General features: G+C 46.1%; 1 protein-coding gene across 2 annotated transcripts in view; it reads left to right on the top strand.

Moving 5' to 3' along the window:
- The window catches only part of LOC139375358 (kinesin-like protein KIF13B), an 80,571-nt gene that overhangs the window by 14,628 nt on the left and 42,389 nt on the right, over window positions 1-23,554 (top strand). The gene's annotated exons all lie outside the window — the stretch shown is intronic.

Here is a 23,554-nt window from a genome sequence, read left to right as displayed (position 1 = left end):
TTTTGAATGCTTAGCAGGACAGGAAAATGCTCCAATTCAAGCACTTATCAAGAGAACATCCCTGGTCATCCCTACTGCCTCTAATCTGACGGCTCACTAAACAGAGAACATCCCTGGTCATCCCTACTGCCTCTAATCTGACGGCTCACTAAACAGAGAACATCCCTGGTCATCCCTACTGCCTCTGATCTGGGGGACTCACTAAACCGAGAACATCCCTGGTCATCCCTACTGCCTCTGATCTGGTTGACTCACTAAACACATGCTTTGTTTGTAAATTATGTCTGAATGTTGTGTGCTCCTGGCTAGCTGTAAATGTTTTAAACAAGAACATTATGCTGCCTGGTTTGCTTAATGTAAGGAATTAAAATAAGTATATTTAAAACCAAGACTTTTAGACAAGTATTATTTTACTGGGTGACTTGTCATTTTCTATTAATTAAGGTATCTTTACTTTTACTTAAGTACTTTTTCCACCCCTGGCAGACAGTGATGGGGTTTCTGTTACAATTTGTTTAATTATTGCGGAGAAGGAGGAAGCAGCGCGCGCGGGGGGAAGAGGAGGAGGAGGAGGAAGAAGAGGAGGACGCGTGGGGGGGAAGAAGAAGAGGCGCGGGGGAGAAGAAGTAGAGGAGGAGGAGGAAGTTTGTGCGGGGGGAGAAGAAGTAGAGGAGGAATAGGAGGAAGCGTGTGCGGGGGGAGAAGAAGTAGAGGAGGAGAAGGAGGAAGTGCGTGCGGGGGGAAGAAGAAGAAGAAGAAGCGCGCGGGGGGAGAAGAAGTAGAGGAGGAGGAGAAGGAGGAAGTGCGCGCGGGGGGAAGAAGAAGAAGAAGAAGAAGAAGCAGCAGAAGAAGAGAAGGAGGAAGCGCGCGCGGGGGGAAGAAGAAAAGGCAGAAGGAGGAGAGAAGAAGAAGAAGAGGAGAAGAGGAAGCAGCAGCAGCGCACGTGGGGGGGAGTAGAAGAGTGCGTGGAAGAAGAAGAGGACGTGCGCGCGCGGGGGGAGAAGAAGAAGAAGAAGAGCGCGCACGCACGGGGGAGAAGAGGGAGGAGGAAGAAGAAGAAGAAGAAGAAGAAGGAGGAGGAGGAGGAGGAGGAAGAAGCAGCAGCGCGCGTGGGGGGGAGTAGAAGAGTGCGTGGAAGAAGAATAGGAAGCGCGCGGGGGGGGGGGGGGGGGGGGGGGGGGGGGGGGGGCGCAGAAGAAGAAGAAGAAGACGCGCGGGGGGGGGGGGGGGGCGCAGCAGCAGAAGAAGAAGAAGAAGAAGACGCGCGGGGGGAGAAGAAGAAGACGCGCGGGGGGAGAAGAAGACGACGCGCGGGGGGAGAAGAAGAAGAAGAAGAAGAAGAAGAAGACGACGACGCGCGGGGGGAGAAGAAGAAGAAGAAGAAGAAGAAGAAGAAGAAGAAGAAGATGCGCGGGGGGAGAAGAAGAAGACGCGCGGGGGGAGAAGAAGAAGACGCGCGGGGGGAGAAGAAGAAGAAGACGCGCGGGGGGAGAAGAAGAAGAAGACGCGCGGGGGGAGAAGAAGAAGAAGACGCGCGGGGGGAGAAGAAGAAGAAGACGCGCGGGGGGAGAAGAAGAAGAAGACGCGCGGGGGGAGAAGAAGAAGAAGAAGAAGAAGACGCGCGGGGGGAGAAGAAGAAGAAGAAGACGCGCGGGGGGAGAAGAAGAAGAAGAAGAGGACGCGCGGGGGGAGAAGAAGAAGAAGAAGAAGAGGACGCGCGGGGGAAGAAGAAGAAGAAGAAGAACGGACGCGCGGGGGGGAAGAAGAGGAAGAAGAAGAACGGACGCGTGGGGGGGAGAAGAGGAGGGCGCAGGGGGGGAGAGAAGTGGAGGATGCGCGCGGGGGGGAAGAAGAGGATGCGCGTGTAAAGTTGTCTGAAGAGTAGGAAAACGATGGTTTATATAGGTCTAGTGTGTTTTCCCCTTACTGCCACGATGAAAATACAGATAATTAGGCATTTATACTGAACAAAAAACCCTGTGGTATCACAGTGCTACTCGTGATACTTGGCCTGGTATCAATCACATCGTTAGAAAAATTAGCTATTGTGACATCGTAACAAAAGAATTGTCACCTTTTTGGGCCATCAAATTTTATTTGTCACATGCGCCGAACAGGTGTAGTAGACCTTACAGTGAAATGCTTACTTACAAGCCCTTAACCAACAATGCGGTTTTAAGAAAAATTATGACTAAATAAACAAAAGTAAAAAAATAAGAGTAACAATAATGTGGCTTTATACGGGGTACCGTTACCGAGTCAATGTGTGGGGGTACAGGTTAGTCAAGGTAATATGTTGGTAGGGGTAAAGTGACTATGTAAAAAAAAAGGGGGGGAGGGTCAATGCAAATAATCCAGGTAGCCATTTGATTAGCTGTTCTCCAGTCTTATGGCTTAGAGGTAGAAGCTGTTCAGAAGCCTTTTTGGACCTAGATTTGGCGCTCCGGTGTCGATTGCTGTGTGGTAGCAGAGAGAACAGTCTATGACTTGGGGGACTGGAATCTTTGGCAATTTTTAGGGCCTTCCTCTGACACAGCCTGGTATAGAGGTCCTGGATGGCAGGAAACTTGGCCCCAGTGATGTACTGGGCCATACGCACTACCCTCTGTGGCTCCTTGCCGAGCAGTTGCCATACCAGCCGGTGATGCAACCATGCTCTTGATGGTGCAGCTGTCTCATGGACCACGATAGTTTGTTGCAGCTTGAAGCTCTCAACCTGCTCCACTACAGCCCCGTCGATGAGAATGGGGGTGTGCTCGGCCTTTGAGGTCACTATGGTGTTGAACGCTGAGCTGTAGTCAATGAACAGCATTCTCATGTAGGTGTTCCTTTTGTCCAGGTGGGAAAGGGCAGTGTTGAGTGCAATCGAGATTGCATCATCTGTGGATCTGTTGGGACGGTATGCAAATTGGAGTGGTCACCAGTTTGCATCCCTGTATTTAGGTCAATAGTACAGTAAGGAGCACAGGGGAGGGTGTCCCATACCCCATCCTCCCTAACCCTTACCTCTAATAGGCTGTAGCCCAGGCTGAACCTTATCCCTCTCCATACTCACCCTCCCTATGCCTTCCACGACCATGGCATGCACAGTCACAGGAGAGGGGAGTGAGCGGCCAGCGTGCATCCACGCGGAAACTTATTTTTTTAAGTGACTGCGATCGTAACAGAGAGAACGAATGAGGGAAGACAGGCTGGCGGGCGGGCACTCCTCACTGCCTCCCTCTCTCCTCTCATTGGCCGGTGGGACGTGTTGCGTGATGTGTAACTGGGTTATGGGCTGCTGGACAGGGCCCCTCACGGCCCTCTGGAATCTGAAATCCACCCCCCAACCAAGTGCTGCATCCCGGACCCTGATTTGCTGTGACAGCTGTCAGTGTGGCGACCATCAACCTCTGAGTGGGTTATGGCTGGGGGGCGGGAGGGTTCTTCTCTCCTTTACGGTGAAACTGGTCAAGAAAGACATCCAGTAACAATGCATTGGTAAGGGTTGGTTAGATTGAGCTGTGCTGTTGGCAAAGGTTGGCTAGATTGAGCTGTGCTGTTGGCGAGGGTTGGTTAGATAGAGCTGTGTTGTTGGCGAGGGTTGGTTAGATTGAGCTGTGCTGTTGGCGAGGGTTGGTTAGATTGAGCTGTGCTGTTTGGTGAGGGTTGGTTAGATTGAGCTGTGCTGTTGGCGAGGGTTGGTTAGATTGAGCTGTGCTGTTGGCGAGGGTTGGTTAGATTGAGCTGTGCTGTTGGCGAGGGTTGGTTAGATTGAGCTGTGCTGTTGGTGAGGGTTGGTTAGATTGAGCTGTGCTGTTGGCGAGGGTTGGTTAGATTGAGCTGTGTAGTTTGGCGAGGGTTGGTTAGATTGAGCTGTGCTGTTTGGTGAGGGTTGGTTAGATAGAGCTGTGTTGTTGGCGAGGGTTGGTTAGATTGAGCTGTGCTGTTGGCGAGGGTTGGTTAGATTGAGCTGTGCTGTTTGGTGAGGGTTGGTTAGATTGAGCTGTGCTGTTGGCAAGGGTTGGTTAGATTGAGCTGTGCTGTTGGCGAGGGTTGGTTAGATTGAGCTGTGCTGTTGGCGAGGGTTGGTTAGATTGAGCTGTGCTGTTGGTGAGGGTTGGTTAGATTGAGCTGTGCTGTTGGCGAGGGTTGGTTAGATTGAGCTGTGCAGTTTGGCGAGGGTTGGTTAGATTGAGCTGTGCTGTTGGCGAGGGTTGGTTAGATTGAGCTGTGCTGTTTGGTGAGGGTTGGTTAGATTGAGCTGTGCTGTTGGTGAGGGTTGGTTAGATTGAGCTGTGCTGTTTGGTGAGGGTTGGTTAGATTGAGCTGTGCTGTTGGCGAGGGTTGGTTAGATTGAGCTGTGCTGTTTGGTGAGGGTTGGTTAGATTGAGCTGTGCTGTTGGTGAGGGTTGATTAGATTGTGCTGTGCTGTTTGGTTAGATTGAGCTGTGCTGTTTGGTGAGGGTTGGTTAGATTGTGCTGTTGGCGAGGGTTGGTTAGATTGAGCTGTGCTGTTTGGTGAGGGTTGATTAGATTGTGCTGTGCTGTTTGGTGAGGGTTGATTAGATTGTGCTGTGCTGTTTGCTGAGGGTTGGTTAGATTGAGCTGTGCTGTTTGGTGAGGGTTGGTTAGATTGAGCTGTGCTGTTGGTGAGGGTTGGTTAGAGTGAGCTGTGCTGTTTGGTGAGGATTGATTAGATTGTGCTGTGCTGTTTGGTGAGGGTTGATTAGATTGTGCTGTGCTGTTGGTTAGATTGAGCTGTGATTGAGCTGTGCTGTTGGTGAGGGTTGGTTAGATTGAGCTGTGCTCTTTGGTGAGGGTTGGTTAGATTGAGCTGTGCTGTTTGGTGAGGGTTGGTTAGATTGTGCTGTGCTGTTTGGTGAGGGTTGGTTAGATTGTGCTGTGCTGTTTGGTGAGGGTTGGTTAGATTGAGCTGTGAGGGTTGATTAGATTGTGCTGTGCTGTTTGGTGAGGGTTGATTAGATTGTGCTGTGCTGTTTGGTGAGGGTTGGTTAGATTGAGCTGTGCTGTTTGGTGAGGGTTGGTTAGATTGTGCTGTGCTGTTGGCGAGGGTTGGTTAGATTGAGCTGTGCTGTTTGGTGAGGGTTGATTAGATTGTGCTGTGCTGTTTGGTGAGGGTTGATTAGATTGTGCTGTTGGTGAGGGTTGGTTAGATTGAGCTGTGCTGTTGGTTAGATTGAGCTGTGATTGAGCTGTGCTGTTGGTGAGGGTTGGTTAGATTGTGCTTTGCTGTTTGGTGAGGGTTGGTTAGATTGTGCTGTGCTGTTTGGTGAGGGTTGGTTAGATTGAGCTGTGAGGGTTGATTAGATTGAGCTGTGCTCTTTGGTGAGGGTTGGTTAGATTGAGCTGTGCTGTTGGCGAGGGTTGGTTAGATTGAGCTGTGCTGTTGGTGAGGGTTGGTTAGATTGAGCTGTGCTGTTTGGTGAGGGTTGGTTAGATTGAGCTGTGCTGTTTGGTGAGGGTTGGTTAGATTGAGCTGTGCTGTTTAGTAAGGGTTGGTTAGATTGTGCTGTGCTGTTGGCGAGGGTTGGTTAGATTGAGCTGTGCTGTTTGGTGAGGGTTGGTTAGATTGTGCTGTGCTGTTTGGTGAGGGTTGGTTAGATTGAGCTGTGCTGTTTGGTGAGGGTTGGTTAGATTGAGCTGTGCTGTTGGCGAGGGTTGGTTAGATTGAGCTGTGCTGTTGGTGAGGGTTGGTTAGATTGAGCTGTGCTGTTGGCGAGGGTTGGTTAGATTGAGCTGTGCTGTTGGGCTGCAGGGTTTAAACTGACTCACTGCACTATACAGTGTTCACAAAGTTCTTGGGTAGAAATTGGGGGAAATTATGGGCTGGGCTGTGGGATTTTCTCTCACTGTGTTTGTGTACAAGACACGGCTCCTGGTCTGGGAGAGATGAGTATGATGGGAAAAGCCAGAGATAAAAGGAAGGGGGGCGGTGGAAGGATAGAAGAGACAGAGAGGCATCGTGATGGAAGGATAGAAGAGACAGAGAGGCATCGTGATGGAAGGATAGAAGAGACAGAGAGGCATCGTGATGGAAGGATAGAAGAGAGACGGAGAGGCATCGTGATGGAAGGATAGAAGAGACAGAGGCATCGTGATGGAAGGATAGAAGAGACAGAGGCATCGTGATGGAAGGATAGAAGAGACAGAGGCATCGTGATGGAAGGATAGAAGAGAGACGGAGAGGCATCGTGATGGAAGGATAGAAGAGACGGAGAGGCATCGTGATGGAAGGATAGAAGAGACAGAGGCATCGTGATGGAAGGATAGAAGAGACAGAGGCATCGTGATGGAAGGATAGAAGAGACAGAGGCATCGTGATGGAAGGATAGAAGAGACAGAGAGGCATCGTGATGGAAGGATAGAAGAGACAGAGCGGCATCGTGATGGAAGGATAGAAGAGACAGAGCGGCATCGTGATGGAAGGATAGAAGAGACAGAGAGGCATCGTGATGGAAGGATAGAAGAGACAGAGAGGCATCGTGATGGAAGGATAGAAGAGACAGAGAGGCATCGTGATTGAAGGATAGAAGAGACAGAGAGGCATCGTGATGGAAGGATAGAAGAGACAGAGCGGCATCGTGATGGAAGGATAGAAGAGACAGAGAGGCATCGTGATGGAAGGATAGAAGAGACAGAGAGGCATCGTGATGGAAGGATAGAAGAGACAGAGAGGCATCGTGATTGAAGGATAGAAGAGACAGAGAGGCATCGTGATGGAAGGATAGAAGAGACAGAGAGGCATCGTGATGGAAGGATAGAAGAGACAGAGAGGCATCGTGATGGAAGGATAGAAGAGACAGAGCGGCATCGTGATGGAAGGATAGAAGAGACAGAGAGGCATCGTGATGGAAGGATAGAAGAGAGAGGCATCGTGATGGAAGGATAGAAGAGACAGAGGCATCGTGATGGAAGGATAGAATAGAGAGGCATCGTGATGGAAGGATAGAAGAGACAGAGCGGCATCGTGATGGAAGGATAGAAGAGACAGAGCGGCATCGTGATGGAAGGATAGAAGAGACAGAGGCATCGTGATGGAAGGATAGAAGAGACAGAGGCATCGTGATGGAAGGATAGAAGAGACAGAGAGGCATCGTGATGGAAGGATAGAAGAGACAGAGAGGCATCGTGATGGAAGGATAGAAGAGACAGAGGCATCGTGATGGAAGGATAGAAGAGAGACAGAGGCATCGTGATGGAAGGATAGAAGAGAGACAGAGGCATCGTGATGGAAGGATAGAAGAGACAGAGGCATCGTGATGGAAGGATAGAAGAGACAGAGAGGCATCGTGATGGAAGGATAGAAGAGACAGAGAGGCATCGTGATGGAAGGATAGAAGAGACAGAGAGGCATCGTGATGGAAGGATAGAAGAGACAGAGGCATCGTGATGGAAGGATAGAAGAGACAGAGGCATCGTGATGGAAGGATAGAAGAGAGACAGAGGCATCGTGATGGAAGGATAGAAGAGACAGAGGCAGCGTGATGGAAGGATAGAAGAGACAGAGAGGCATCGTGAAGGAAGGATAGAAGAGACAGAGGCATCGTGATGGAAGGATAGAAGAGACAGAGGCATCGTGATGGAAGGATAGAAGAGACAGAGGCATCGTGATGGAAGGATAGAAGAGACAGAGGCATCGTGATGGAAGGATAGAAGAGACAGAGGCATCGTGATGGAAGGATAGAAGAGAGACGGAGAGGCATCGTGATGGAAGGATAGAAGAGAGACGGAGAGGCATCGTGATGGAAGGATAGAAGAGAGACAGAGAGGCATCGTGATGGAAGGATAGAAGAGAGAGGCATCGTGATGGAAGGATAGAAGAGAGACAGAGAGGCATCGTAATGGAAGGATAGAAGAGACAGAGAGGCATCGTGATGGAAGACAGAGGAGACATGTTCAAAGCCTCTTTATGGGCCTAGTCCTAACTAGAGGGTAAATCACACAGCCTATCTACTCTCTGTATTGGAGAATGGCACAAAAGTTTGACTTACTGGGGTGATGTCAGTTCTATGTAGCTTAGTGTCAGTGAAATTAATTCCACGATAACGAAGTGATGTTGAAACTCTGATTTTTCACTTTCAAATGTATGTAAAACAAAAACCAATGATTGCAAAGTTAAACAAAACATACAACTCTATGGAATTGTCCCGTGTCAGATACCTGCCATTGTTTTGGATGTTTTTAAAGAGCTGAAGAAGTTCAGCTGAGGCATTTTCAAAGAATGTGCATGGATAAAGGGAACCAGGTGTGTGTCTGTCTGTCTGTGTTGGCCATATCACAAAGTGAAATGTATTAGTTGGTGAAATATTTGTATTTCGATTGTCAACAATCTCTTTGTCGTTTGCGTTAAGTAGAGGTCGACCGATTTATGATTTTTCAACGCCAATTTTTCAACGCCAATATTGGAGGACCAAAAAGGCCGATTTAAAATTACAATTAAAATATTTAAAAATATATTTTTTATATATACACTGCTCAAAAAAATAAAGGGAACACTTAAACAACACAATGTACCTCCAAGTCAATCACACTTCTGTGAAATCAAACTGTCCACTTAGAAGCAACACTGATTGACAATACATTTCACATGCTGTTGTGCAAATGGAATAGACAACAGGTGGAAATTATAGGCAATTAGCAAGACACCTCCAATAAAGGAGTGGTTCTGCAGGTGGTAACCACAGACCGACCACTTCTCAGTTCCTATGCTTCCTGGCTGATGTTTTGGTCACTTTTGAATGCTGGCGGTGCTTTCACTCTAGTGGTAGCATGAGACGGAGTCTACAACCCACACAAGTGGCTCAGGTAGTGCAGCTCATCCAGGATGGCACATCAATGCGAGCTGTGGCAAGAAGGTTTGCTGTGTCTGTCAGCGTAGTGTCCAGAGCATGGAGGCGCTACCAGGAGACAGGCCAGTACATCAGGAGACGTGGAGGCCGTAGGAGGGCAACAACCCAGCAGCAGGACCGCTACCTCCGCCTTTGTGCAAGGAGGAGCAGGAGGAGCACTGCCAGAGCCCTGCAAAATGACCTCCAGCAGGCCACAAATGTGCATGTGTCTGCTCAAACGGTCAGAAACAGACTCCATGAGGGTGGTATGAGGGCCCGACGTCCACAGGTGGGGGTTGTGCTTACAGCCCAACACTGCAGGACGTTTTGCATTTGCCAGAGAGAACCAATATTGGCAAATTCGCCACTGGCACCCTGTGCTCTTCACAGATGAAAGCAGGTTTACAATGAGCAGAGTCTGTAGACGCCGTGGAGAACGTTCTGCTGCCTGCAACATCCTCCAGCATGACCGATTTGGCGGTGGGTCAGTCATGGTGTGGGGTGGCATTTCTTTGGGGGGGCCGCACAGCCCTCCATGTGCTCGCCAGAGGTAGCCTGACTGCCATTAGAGATGAGATCCTCAGACCCCTTGTGAGACCATATGCTGGTGCGGTTGGCCCTGGGTTCCTCCTAATGCAAGACAATGCTAGACCTCATGTGGCTGGAGTGTGTCAGCAGTTCCTGCAAGAGGAAGGCATTGATGCTATGGACTGGCCCGCCCGTTCCCCAGATCTGAATCCAATTGAGCACATCTGGGACATCATGTCTCGCTCCATCCACCAACGTTACGTTGCACCACAGACTGTCCAGGAGTTGGCGGATGCTTTAGTCCAGGTCTAGGAGGAGACCATCCGCCACCTCATCAGGTGCATCCCCAGGCGTTGTAGGGAGGTCATACAGGCACGTGGAGGCCACACACACCACTGAGCCTCATTTTGACTTGTTTTAAGGACATTACATCAAAGTTGGATCAGCCTGTAGTCTGGTTTTCCACTTTAAATTTTGAGTGTCACTCCAAATCCAGACCTCCATGGGTTGATAAATTTGATTTCCATTGATCATTTTTGTGTGATTTTGTTGTCAGCACATTCAACTATGTAAAGAAAAAGGTATTTAATAAGAATATTTCATTCATTCAGATCTAGGATGTTATTTTAGTGTTCCCTTTATTTTTTTGAGCAGTGTGTATATACAGTGCCTTGCGAAAGTATTCGGCCACCTTGAATTTTGCGACCTTTTGCCACATTTCAGGCTTCAAACATAAAGATATAAAACTGTATTTTTTTGTGAAGATTCAACAACAAGTGGGACACAATCATGAAATGGAACGACATTTATTGGATATTTCAAACTTTTTTAACAAATCAAAAACTGAAAAATTGGGCGTGCAAAATTATTCAGCCCCTTTACTTTCAGTGCAGCAAACTCTCTCCAGAAGTTCAGTGAGGATCTCTGAATGATCCAATGTTGACCTAAATGACTAATGATGATAAATACAATCCACCTGTGTGTAATCAAGTCTCCGTATAAATGCACCTGCACTGTGATAGTCTCAGAGGTCCGTTAAAAGCGCAGAGAGCATCATGAAGAACAAGGAACACACCAGGCAGGTCCGAGATACTGTTGTGAAGAAGTTTAAAGCCGGATTTGGATACAAAAAGATTTCCCAAGCTTTAAACATCCCAAGGAGCACTGTGCAAGCGATAATATTGAAATGGAAGGAGTATCAGACCACTGCAAATCTACCAAGACCTGGCCGTCCCTCTAAACTTTCAGCTCATACAAGGAGAAGACTGATCAGAGATGCAGCCAAGAGGCCCATGATCACTCTGGATGAACTGCAGAGATCTACAGCTGAGGTGGGAGACTCTGTCCATAGGACAACAATCAGTCGTATATTGCACAAATCTGGCCTTTATGGAAGAGTGGCAAGAAGAAAGCCATTTCTTAAAGATATCCATAAAAGTGTCGTTTAAAGTTTGCCACAAGCCACCTGGGAGACACACCAAACATGTGGAAGAAGGTGCTCTGGTCAGATGAAACCAAAATTGAACTTTTTGGCAACAATGCAAAACGTTATGTTTGGCGTAAAAGCAACACAGCTCATCACCCTGAACACACCATCCCCACTGTCAAACATGGTGGTGGCAGCATCATGGTTTGGGCCTGCTTTTCTTCAGCAGGGACAGGGAAGATGGTTAAAATTGATGGGAAGATGGATGGAGCCAAATACAGGACCATTCTGGAAGAAAACCTGATGGAGTCTGCAAAAGACCTGAGACTGGGACGGAGATTTGTCTTCCAACAAGACAATGATCCAAAACATAAAGCAAAATCTACAATGGAATGGTTCAAAAATAAACATATCCAGGTGTTAGAATGGCCAAGTCAAAGTCCAGACCTGAATCCAATCGAGAATCTGTGGAAAGAACTGAAAACTGCTGTTCACAAATGCTCTCCATCCAACCTCACTGAGCTCGAGCTGTTTTGCAAGGAGGAATGGGAAAAAATGTCAGTCTCTCGATGTGCAAAACTGATAGAGACATACCCCAAGCGACTTACAGCTGTAATCGCAGCAAAAGGTGGCGCTACAAAGTATTAACTTAAGGGGGCTGAATAATTTTGCACGCCCAATTTGTCATTTTTTGATTTGTTAAAAAAGTTTGAAATATCCAATAAATGTCGTTCCACTTCATGATTGTGTCCCACTTGTTGTTGATTCTTCACAAAAAAATACAGTTTTATATCTTTATGTTTGAAGCCTGAAATGTGGCAAAAGGTCGCAAAGTTCAAGGGGGCTGAATACTTTCGCAAGGCACTGTATATATATATATTTATTTATTTGTAATAATGACAATTACAACAATACTGAATGAACACTTATTTTATCTTAATATAATACATAAATAAAATCAATTTAGCCTCAAATAAATAATAAAACATGTTCAATTTGGTTTAAATAATGCAAAAACAAAGTGTTGGAGAAGAAAGTAAAAGTGCAATATGTGCCATTTAAGAAAGCTAACGTTTAAGTTCCTTGCTCCTTTTAACATGAGTCTTCAATATTCCCAGTTAAGAAGTTTTAGGTTGCAGTTATTATAGGAATTATAGGACTATTTCTCTCTATACGATTTGTATTTCATAAACCTTTGACTATTGGATGTTCTTATAGGCACTTTAGTATCACCAGTGTAACAGTATAGCTTCTGTCCCTCTCCTCGCCCTTACCTAGGCTCGAGAGAGGCAAAACTGCTGAGCTGCTGGCAAAACGCACGAAAGTGCTGTTTGAATGAATGCTTACGAGCCTGCTGCTGCCTACCATCGCTCAGTCAGACTGCTCTATCAAATCATATGCTTAATTATAACATAATAACACACAGAAATACGAGCCTTAGGTCATTAATATGGTCGAATCCGGAAACTATCATCTCAAACAAAACGTTTATTCTTTCAGTGAAATACGGAGCCGTTCCGTATTTTATCTAACGGGCGACATCCATCAGTCTAAATATTCTTGTTACATTGTACAACCTTCAATGTTATGTCATAATTACGTAAAATTCTGGCAAATTAGTTTGCAACGAGCCAGGCGGCCCAAACTGTTGCATATACCCTGACTCTGCGTGCAATGAACGCAAGAGAAGTGACACAATTTCACCTGGTTAATGTTGCCTGCTAACCTGGATTTCTTTTAGCTAAATATGCAGGTTTAGAAATATATACTTCTGTGTATTGATTTTAAGGAAGGCATTGATGTTTATGGTTAGGTACAGTCGTGCAACGATTGTGCTTTTTTGGCAAATGCGTTTTTTAAAAATCATCCCCCGTTTGGCGAAGTTGGCTGTCTTTGTTAGGAAAAAATATAGTCCCATTCAGAGGGTGAATGGGCAAGACAACAGATGTAAGTGCCTTTGAACGGTGTATGGTTTGTGTCAAGAACCGCAACGCTGATGGGTTTTTCACGCTCAACAGTTTCCCGTGTCTATCAAAAATGGTCCACCACCCAAAGGACATTCAGCCAACTTGACACAACTGTGGGAAGCATTGGAGTCAACATGGGCCAGCATCCCTGTGGAAGGCTTTCAACACCTTGTAGAGTCCATGCCCCCAATGAATTTAAGCTGTTCTGAGGGGGGGGGGTTCTCATCTCAATATTAGGAGGGTGTTCTAATAGTTTTTTTCGGTCAGTGTATTGAGCTTGTAAGTGCAATATGTTTTATTGTTATTGTAACATACACCAAGATAGGTGCAGTGAAATGAGTTTTACAGGGTCAGACGTAGTAGTACGGCGCACCTGGAGTGAATTAGGATGAAGTGCCTTGCTCAAGGGCACGTAGACCGATTTTCTTGTTGGTTCGGGTATACGAACCAGCACCCTTTCGGTCACTGGCCCAACACTCTAAATGCTAGGCAAGGGAAGAAATGGAGTAACAAAAGAGGTAGAGGGCTGAAGGAGGGAGGATTGACAAAGCACTTGTGAATGAGAATGATGATTTGATGCTGCTGAACACTAGAGCTAGCAGAAACTGTACATGTGATGTTAGTTCCCACTAGAACTAGCCTGTGCTAGTTTGGGTCTGGCTGCAGTTGATCAGAGCCCTTCAGATTTACTGCATTTAATCTCATAAGCCTAATGAAGAAATGACATATTTTTGACAGCCACCCCCAAAAAATGTTGAGGTGTGTGGTGGTAGTGCAGCCCTTTTGGATTGGATTAGGTTATTCATGACTCTTCTGATGGTTTAGATGGACAGATGTAGTAACAGGACTATCAACACCTAGATGGTTACATTCCACTCCCATCTCTTCCTCCCCTAGACTGTCTCGGTGGTATGTAGCCAGGCCTATATAAGCCGTGCGTGTGAGTGAGTGTGCACACGTGTGTTGGGGAATGCCAGAGCAGCAGCTGCTGTTACAGCAGAGCTCCGTCCCAAATTGAGAATAAAAGCTCCCAAACAGTTTTACAGGGACTCTGCGACAGGAGAAATCTATTGTCCAGAATGATAGTAAACAAAGCAGCACGTCACAGGAGAGTGGAGAGGATTCTCCCTGCCTCCATTAGTCAATGCTTGTCTTCACTGGGACCACTCCAGGGTTTGGGTTAATTGGGGCATGAACTGAATTTAACAGCCTGGCCAATAAACTCCCAAACTACCAAATAATCTAAGTGAGGTCTGAGGCACAGCCCACTAGATAGAGGGAAGTTGTCTGGCTAGAGGACACTAGATTTAACTCTACAGGCTGGGAATGGTAGGTTCTGTTCTGACTCCACAATCCTCTGTTTTTAGTGTTGAGTTTGATTGAATGTCCAATTTATAAGCCACTTTCCTTCAGGAATCTTCTAGGAAAGGATCTAGGAAGTTAGAGCTGTTTGCTTATATCTCGCCTACCTGGTTGTCACCGCTCTGCCAATGGGAGTGAACCAACAGTCACACAATATTGCACTGGTACACGCACGCACGCGAGCGATCAGAATAACTATTTACAATGAGTTTCCAGCCTGTATCAGACAACTTTGTTCCCCAGCCCACATATCATGATTCATAAGGCCCACATATCATGATTCATAAGGCCCACATGTTTTATGGGTGCAGTCGGCGTGCCTGGCGGGCATGCTTCTAAGCTGTCTTTTACTCTCACTACCCAGACAGGTTGAGACAGCGGTCTGCTGATGCTGTAACAGCATGCTGTAGCCAGGCCCCAGTTGGGAATAGGAATGCCAGGGGATGAGGAGAGCAAGCTGTGGGGTGAGGTTGGTGGGAAAAGGACTGGAAAGCAGCTGCCAATTACTACTACTCCCCTACCGACCATCCTCCTTTCACCCACACCTTCCCTCCCTCCCTGGCTGTCAGAGAGCTACGCCTGGGGTAACTCACTGTCCGTGGCAGGACTTGTCAGCTCAACACTGTGGTCTGCGGCCCAAATGGCACACTTTTTCCTATATAGTGTTCCCTATGGGCCCTGGTCAAAAGTAGTGGCCTAAATAGGGAATAAGGTTCCATTTGGGACCCCAGCCTAGTGGCAGGTGGAATCTGCACAGATGTTTTCCTATGTTAGCACAGCTGAAAACTGTTGTCCTGATTTAAGAAGCAATAAAACTGGCCTTCTTTAGAGTATCTGGAGCATCAGCATTTGTGGGTTCGATTACAGGCTGAAAATGGCCAGAAACAAAGCACTTCTGAAACTCGTCAGTCTATTCTTGTTCTGAGAAATGAAGGCTATTCCATGTGAGAAAGTGCCAAGAAACTGAAGATCTTGTACAACGCTGTGTACAAACGGTCTCTAACCAGAATAGGAGGAGGAGTGGGAGGCCTCGGTGCACAACTGAGGACAAGTATATTAGTGTCTTGTTTTAGAAACAGACAAAGCAGCTTCATTAAATAGTACCTGCAAAACACCAGTCTCAATGTCAACAGTGAAGAGGCGACTCCGGGATGCTGGCCTTCTAGGCAGAGTTGCAAAGAAAAAGTAATATCTCAGACTGGCCAATAAAAGATGAAGATGGGCAAAAGAACAGACGCTGGACAGAGGAACTCTGCCTAGAAGGCCAGCATCCTTTCATGGCTACAGATGGGTTGGTAGTCATTTAGGCATGCTGCCTTAGTGTTCTTTGGCACAGGCACTATGGTGGTCTCCTTAAAACATGTTGGTATTACAGACTCGGACAGGGAAAGATTGAAGACACTTGCCAGTTGGTCAGCGCATGCTCGCAGTACACGTCCTGGTAATCCGTCTGGCCTTGCGGCCTTGTGAATGTTGACCTGTTTTAAAGGTCTTACTTGCATCAGCTGTGGAGAGCATGATCAGTCTTCAGGAACAGCTGGTGCTCTCATGCATGTTTCAGTGTTATTTGTCTCAAAGCGAGCATAGAAGTAACTCATCTGATAGGCTCGTGTCACTGGGCAGCTCTCGGCTGTGCTTCCCTTTGTAGTCTGTAATGGTTTGCAAGCTGTGCCACATCCGACGAGCGTCAGAACCGGTGTAGTACGATTCGATCTTGGTTCTGTATGGATGCTATGCCTGTTTGATGGCTTGCCGGAGGTCATAGCGGGATTTCTTATAAGCTTCCATCCAGGTTAGCGTCCCGCTCTTTGAATGCGGCAGCTCTAGCCTTTAGCTCAGTGCGGATGTTGCCTGTAATCCATAGCTTCTGGTTGGGGTATGTATGGTCACTGTGGGGACGACGTCATTGATGCTCTTATTGATAAAGCCAATGACTGATGTGGTGTACTCCTCAATGCCATCGGAGGAATCCTGGAACGTATTCCAGTCTGTTCCAGCAAAATAGTCCTGTAGCTTAGCATCAGCTTCATCTGAACACTTTTATTGATCTAGTCACTGGTCCTTCCTGCTTTAATTTTTGCTTGTAAGCAGGAATCAGAAGGATATAATTATGGTCAGATTTGGCAAATGGAGGGCGAGGGAGAGCTTTGTATGTGTCTCTGTGTGTGGAGTAAAGGTGGGCCAGGGTTTTTTTCCTCTGGTTGCACATTTAACATGCTGATAGAAATGAGGTAAAACTGATTTTAAGTTTCCCTGCATTAAAGTTCCCTGCTACTAGGAGCGCCGCCTCTGGGTGAGCGTTTTCTTGTTTGCTTATGGCGGAATACAGCTCATTCAATGCTGTCTAAGTGCTAGCCTCTGACTGTGGTGCTATGTAAACAGCTACGAAAAATACAGATGAAAACTCTTTAGGTAGATAGTGTGGTCTACAGCTTATCATGAGATGCAATAGCTCAAGACTTCATTAGATATCGTGCACCAGCTCTTATTTACAAAAATACATAGTCCGCCGCCCCTTGTCTTACCAGACGCCGCTGTTCTATCCTGCCGGTACAGCATGTAACCAGCCAGCTAGCTGTATGTTGATAGTGTCGTCATTCAGCCACGACTCCATGAAGCATAAGATATTGCACTTTTTAATGTGTCATTGGTAGTTTAATCTTGCGCATAGGTCATCGATTTTCTTCTTCGAAGATTGCACGTTTGCTAGCAGAATGGAAGGAAGTGGGGGTTTATTTGATCGCCTACGATTTCTCAAAAGTCAGCCTGCCCTCTGGCCCCTTTTTTCTCCGCCGCCTCTTCACGCAAATCACAGGGATCTGGGCCGGTTCCCAAGAAAGCAGTATATCGTTCATGTCGGGCTCGTCAGACTCGTTAAAGGAAACAAAGGATTCTGCCAGTCCGTGGTGAGTAATCGCAGTCCTGATGTCCAGAAGTTATTTTCGGCCATAAGAGACGGTAGCAGCAACATTATGTACGTAAATAAACAAACAAAAAACACAATCGGTTGGAGACACGTAAAACGTCTGCCTTCTTCTCTGGCGCCATTTTTGTGGTCAGCCCCAGGGTTTTCAAATCAAGTCTCTGCATAGAATCCATCTGACAGTAGTAGTAATTCAATGTTTCCCCTACTTAACCATTCATATAGCTGTGGTGGTCCACCTTGCTGACTGAGCAGTGTCTCTGGCCATGTGTGTCTGGCCATGTGTCTCTGGCCATGTGTGTCTGGCCATGTGTCTCTGGCCATGTGTCTCTGGCCATGTGTCTCTGGCCATGTGCCTCTGGCCATGTGTCTCTGGCCATGTGTCTCTGGCCATGTGCCTCTGGCCATGTAATGGTGTTGTGATAGGGTCTGATAATAACAGTGCCATGGGCTAGAGGAGCAGTCAGTGATAGAACAAGGGCAAAGTAAGTGTTGCTACATTGTTTAGGAAGGGAGTTGGCTGGGGTGTGTGTGAGAACATGTAGCAATCTTCTCTCTCTCTCTCTTTCTTTCTCTCTTTCTTTCTTTCTCTCTTTCTCTCTCTCTCTCTCTCTCTCTCTCTCTCTCTCTCTCTCTCTCTCTCTCTCTCTCTCTCTCTCTCTCTCTCTCTCACACACCATTCCTTCTGATTCAACAGTCGGCAACATAGGCCTGAGGTCGCAGGCAGGGCTGTAAAAAGTGAGTACATGTTTAATCAGCCAATAATCCTTTATAGGCCTAGGGCTAGCCTATTACAGCTACCGCCACACCCCTAGCATCAAACAACTGTCTGTGAGATGAGTTCTTATCTCCTATTGATAATGGCCTATGTGCCAGACAGATTCTATCCAACATGCAAGCTAAACTATTGTATCCTCTGCCAATTGCCTTCTACAATGGGTGTGTCCGCATATCGTCCGATAGCTGCACTGGGCTTGAACCTGAGCGCTGATTTGGATATGCTGGTTCCAATCATTAAAGCCTGATTGGCTATGCTGGTTCCAGTCACAAATGCCTGATTTGGCTATGCCCACCACCCAGCTCTGTCTGCTTCCGGGCCGGAGACATGGAGGCCTGGTCCACACCCACTGACGTGTTTGTGGTCATTGTGAATGTCTGTAGTATGATGTGTAGAAAGCAGACTCCTGTACTAATGGACAATCAGTGTGTGGGGCCTTTAAAGAACATACGCATTTACACACACTGACTTTGTGTCTCTTCTACAATGCATCCCCGGCATGTAGAAACTGAGTGTCTCCTTGTCTCTCTCTCACGGCCTGTGAGTTAGTGTATAATATTACTGTTGGTCATTGGGTTCATGCAGTGCTGTTCAAAGCTTATTTTCAGCCACGGGGTAGATAAGGGAGTACTCAGGCATTTTACTAGGGGTTTAAGATTCACTGATACACCAGTCCCTGATTTTTAAATGTTTAAGATGCAGTGCATTCAGAAGGATTCAGCCCCCTTTACTTTTTACACATTTTGTTACACCCTTAATACAATACATAATGACCCCATAATGACAAAGCAAAAACAGGTTTTTAGAAATGTTTGGGAACTTATAAAAATAAAATGTTAATATGACATTTACATAAGTATTCAGACCGTGCCTCAGTACTTTGTTGAAGCACCTTTGGCAGTGATTACAGCCTCAGTCTTCTTGGGTAGGACGCTGCAAGCTTGGCACACCTTTATTTGGCCAGTTTCTCCCATTCTCTGCAGGTCCTCTCAAGCTCTGTCAGGGTTGGCACACCACACATAGTTGCACCACAATAGCTGCACAGCTATTTTTTTATTTTATTTTTTATTTTTAGCCCGTTTTTCTCCCCAATTTTGTGGTTTCCAATTGGTAGTCTTGTCTCATCGCTGCAACTCCAGAACGGACTCGGGAGAGGCGAAGGTCGAGAGCCATGCGTCCTCCGAAACATAACCCAACCAAGCTGCACTGCTTCTTGACACAATGCCCATCCAACCCGGAAGCCAGCCGCACCAATGCGTGGGAGGAAGCGTGGGAGGAAGCACCGTACACCTGGCGACCTGGTCAGCGTGCACTGTGCCCGGCCCGCCACAAGAGTCACTAGTGTGCGATAATACAAGGATATCCCTGCTGGCCAAACACTCCCTAACCCGGACGATGCTGGGCCAATTGTGCGCTGCTCCCCGGGGCCTTCCGGTGAACCTTTGACCCAGTCTGAGGTCCTGAGTGCTCTGGTGCAGGTTTTCATCAAGGATCTCTCTGTACTTTGCTCTGTTCATCTTTCCCTCGATCCTGACCAGGCCCTGCCACTGAAAAACATCCCCATAACATGATGCTGCCACCATCATGCTTCACTGTAGGGATTGTGCCAGGTTTTCTCCAGATGTGACGCTTGGCACGAGAGAGTTCAATCTTGGTTTCATCAGACCGATTTAATCTTATTTCTCATGGTCTGAGAGTCCTTTAGGTTTCTTTTGGCAAACTCCAAGCGGTCTGTCGTGCCTTTTACTGAGGAGTGCCTTCCGCCTGGCCACTCTACCGTGAAGGCCTGATTGGTGGAGTGCTGCAGAGATGGTTGTCCTTCTGGAAGGTTCTCCCATTTCCACAGAGTAACTCTGGAGCTTTATCAGAGTGACTTGCGTTCTTGGTCACCTCCCTGACCAAGGCCCTTCTCCCCTGTGTGCTCAGTTTGTTCCAAACTTACTCCATTTAAGAAAGATGGAGGCCACTGTGTTCTTGGGGACCTTCAATGTGGCAGAAATGTTTTGGTACCCTTCCCCAGATCTGTGCCTCGACACAATCCTGTCTCGGAGCTCTACGGACAATTCCTTCGGCCTCATGGTTTTTGCTCTGACATGCACTGTCAACTGTGGGACCTTATATAGACCGGTGTGTGCCTTTCCAAATCATGTCCAATCAATCGTATTTACCACAGGTGGACTCCAATCAAGTTGTAGAAACATCTCAAGGATGATCAATGGAAACAGGATGCATTTGAGCTCAATTTTGAGTCTCATAGCAAAGTGTCTGAATGCTTATGTAAATAAGGTATTTTTATTTTAAATAAATACATTTTCGCTTGGTCATTATGGGTTATTGTGGTTAGATTGAGGGGGGGGAAACAATTGAATACATTTTAGAGTAAGGCTGTAACGTAACAATGTGCACAAAGGGACGGGGGTCTGAATACATTCCAAGTGCATCAGTCCGCAAACCTCAAACCGATCCAAATGTAACATGCATCGGTCAGAAAATCCTAAATTCTAATGTTACAAATTGCCGGTTCCCAAATTAGTTTAGCTCATATTACATTCTTTTTACATTCCGAATGACCTCATCTTTTATGACACAATGCGTCCTCTCCTTCATTGTTGAACTGCATATAACTGTGTTGACGGTCATTGATATAAGTCCTTTAGCATGCCGAACAAACCCGGGCAATATCAGTAGCCTTGTCAAAGTGCGCTGTGTCCAGCTTCGCACACTGGTCATCAGCAGGAAGAGGACTGTTCCTGATCTTGCACACCTGCACGGCAACTTCAGCATTCAACTGCTAAAATGTCTTATGTGATATTAGGCTGTATTAGTTTATTGACAACCTATGTTACGTGCTAGGTTATTATCTATGTGCTGTTGGAAACATTGTTTGTTTTTTACTGGAAGAAAAGTAAGCTACTGGAGACACAACTCTCATCTGGCTATACCTGCTGAGTGGGGCTTAACAATATATTTTATTGTTCAGTTTCACCATCAGCAATAGTTTTGATTTAATCAGTGTATCTGGTCTTTTTTAGATAAACTGGATAAAGTTGATAGTTTCATAACGAGGACAACAATCACTTTTGCGAGGCACGCTGCATAGCCGTAGCGAGAGGTCGCTCCATAACTTCCAAACAGTCAAAACAATTTGCTTTTGAGATGGCATGCTATATATTCATTGGCTATGTCATAGCTAATTTGTAAACTATAGATATTGACTCATTAATGGCTCAAACACTTAATCTGCTAATATGACAAGTTAATTAGTGGGTGGTGCCTACATTGTACATACATCACACACACACGTACATACATCACACACACACGTACATACATCACACACACACACACACGTACATACATCACACACACACGTACATACATCACACACACACATAGATACACACACACATGTACATACATCACACACAAACGTACACACACACACACACACATGTACATACATCACACACACACGTACACACACACACACACACACACACACATGTACACACACACACACACACACACACACATGTACACACACACACGCGTACATACATCACACACACACAAGCACATACATCACGCACACAAGCACATACATCACAAGCACATACATCACACACACAAGCACACACACACACACACACACACACACACACGAGTTAGCTCAGACAGATCCAGCTCAGAGAAGCCCAGCTCATTAGCTCCATCAGCAGTAGAATGGAAATTGAATGTGTTTATGCTACAAATATTAGTGCATCGAAAGGGAATCGTATCGATTCATTCTGTAATAAACCGAATCGCACGGAGTCGTTTCAAACTAAAACATATCCTGCCTGTATTGTATCGGAGCCCATGTATCTAAATACAGTTGAAGTCGGGAGGTTACGTACACCTTAGCCAAATACATTTATACATTTTTCGCAATTCCTGACATTTAATCCTAGTAAAAATTCCCTGTCTTGGGTCAGTTAGGATCACCACTTTATTTTAAGAATGTGAAATGTCAGAATAATAGTAGAAAGAGTGATTTGATTTATTTCAGCTTTTATTTATTTTATCACATTCCCAGAGTTTACATACATTCAATTAGTATTTGGTAGCATTGCCTTTAAATAGTTTAACTTGGGTCAAACGTTTTGGGTAGCCTTCCACAAGCTTCCCACAATAAGTTGGGTGAAATTTGTCCCATTCCTCCTGACAGAGCTGGTGTAACGGAGTCAGGTTTGTAGGCCTCCTTCCTCGCACGCGCTTTTTCAGTTCTGCCCACAAATGTTCTATAGGATTGAGTTCAGGGCTTTGTGATGGCCACTCCAATACCTTGACTTTGTTGTCCTTAAGCCATTTTGCCACAACTTTGGAAGTATGTTTGGTCATTGTCCATTTGGAAGTCCCATTTGCGACCAAGCTTTAACTTCCTGACTGATGTCTTGTGATGTTGCTTCAATATATCCACATAATTTTCCTTCCTCATGAGCTATCTATTTTGTGAAGTGCACCAGTCCTTCCTGCAGCAAAGCAAACTAGTCTGGCTTTTTTATGGCGGTTTTGGAGCAATGGCTTCTTCCTTGCTGAGCGGCCTTTCAGATTATGTCGATTTAGGACTCGTTTTATTGTGGATATAGATACTTTTGTACCTGTTTCCTCCAGCATCTTCACAAGGTCCTTTGCTGCTGTTCTGGGATTGATTTTCACTTTTCACAGCAAAGTACGTTTATCTCTAGGAGACAGAACGCGACTCTTTCCTGAGCGGTATGACGGCTGCGTGGTCTCATGGTGTTTATACTTGCGTACTATTGTTTGTACAGATGAACGTGGTACCTTCAGGCGTTTGGAAATTGCTCCCAAGAATGAACCAGACTTGTGGAGGTCTGAAATTTTTTTTCTGAGGTCTTGGCGGATTTATTTTGATTTTCCCATGTCAAGCAAAGAGGCACTGAGTTTGAAGGTAGGCCTTGAAATACATCCACAGATACACTTCCAATTGACTCAAATTATGTCAATTAGCCTATCAGAAGCTTCTAAAGACATGACATCATTTTCTGGAAACTTCTGACCCACTGGAATTGTGATACAGTGAATTATAACTGAAATAATCTGTCTGTAAACAATTGTTGGAAAAAGTGTATTTAAACTTCCAACTTCAACTGTACATATTGCATCGTCTTGAAAGGGAAAGATACAAATCCTTTATTTTGCTGCTCTGTTCTACTCTGCCTCTGTCATTCTGTGAGTTTGTCTTTTACTCTCTTCCCCATCCCCCCATCATAATTACACCAACAATCAACAAAAAGCAGATGATTTACAGCAAACTCAAACTAACATTGAAAAACAACCTAGCATGTGAACAAATCATGTAAATAGCCAAGAAACACGATGACAAAGTCACACTTTAGTAGCTAAATGCTCTGTGACCACCTGCAAATGTGGCTGGTGAAATAGACATTCTTACCCGTCAATGACGACAAAATGTACCCGCATTTGGCATGAGTTAATATCCCACCCTGGTTGAGTAACATTGAAACATTGTCGTAAACAAGGGTTTATCATCTCCAGGCCTCGGCACCCACAGGACTGAACATTTTAGAAAGCGAGAGAAAGAGTGTCAAATACTGAGAGAAATGGAGAGGGAGAGAGCAGGAAGTTTGAGTGGAAGCAAGCCTACATTCTTATGAATAGGCATCTTGATTCACGTTAGCTCTATTGCCCATGCTGCATCCTGTTTCAGTTGGGAGA

This window comes from Oncorhynchus clarkii, chromosome 19 (assembly GCF_045791955.1).
Source record: "Oncorhynchus clarkii lewisi isolate Uvic-CL-2024 chromosome 19, UVic_Ocla_1.0, whole genome shotgun sequence".
NCBI lineage: Eukaryota > Metazoa > Chordata > Actinopteri > Salmoniformes > Salmonidae > Oncorhynchus > Oncorhynchus clarkii.
The sequence above is the reverse complement of the archived record's forward strand: the minus strand, read 5'-3'. Positions and strand labels throughout refer to the sequence as shown.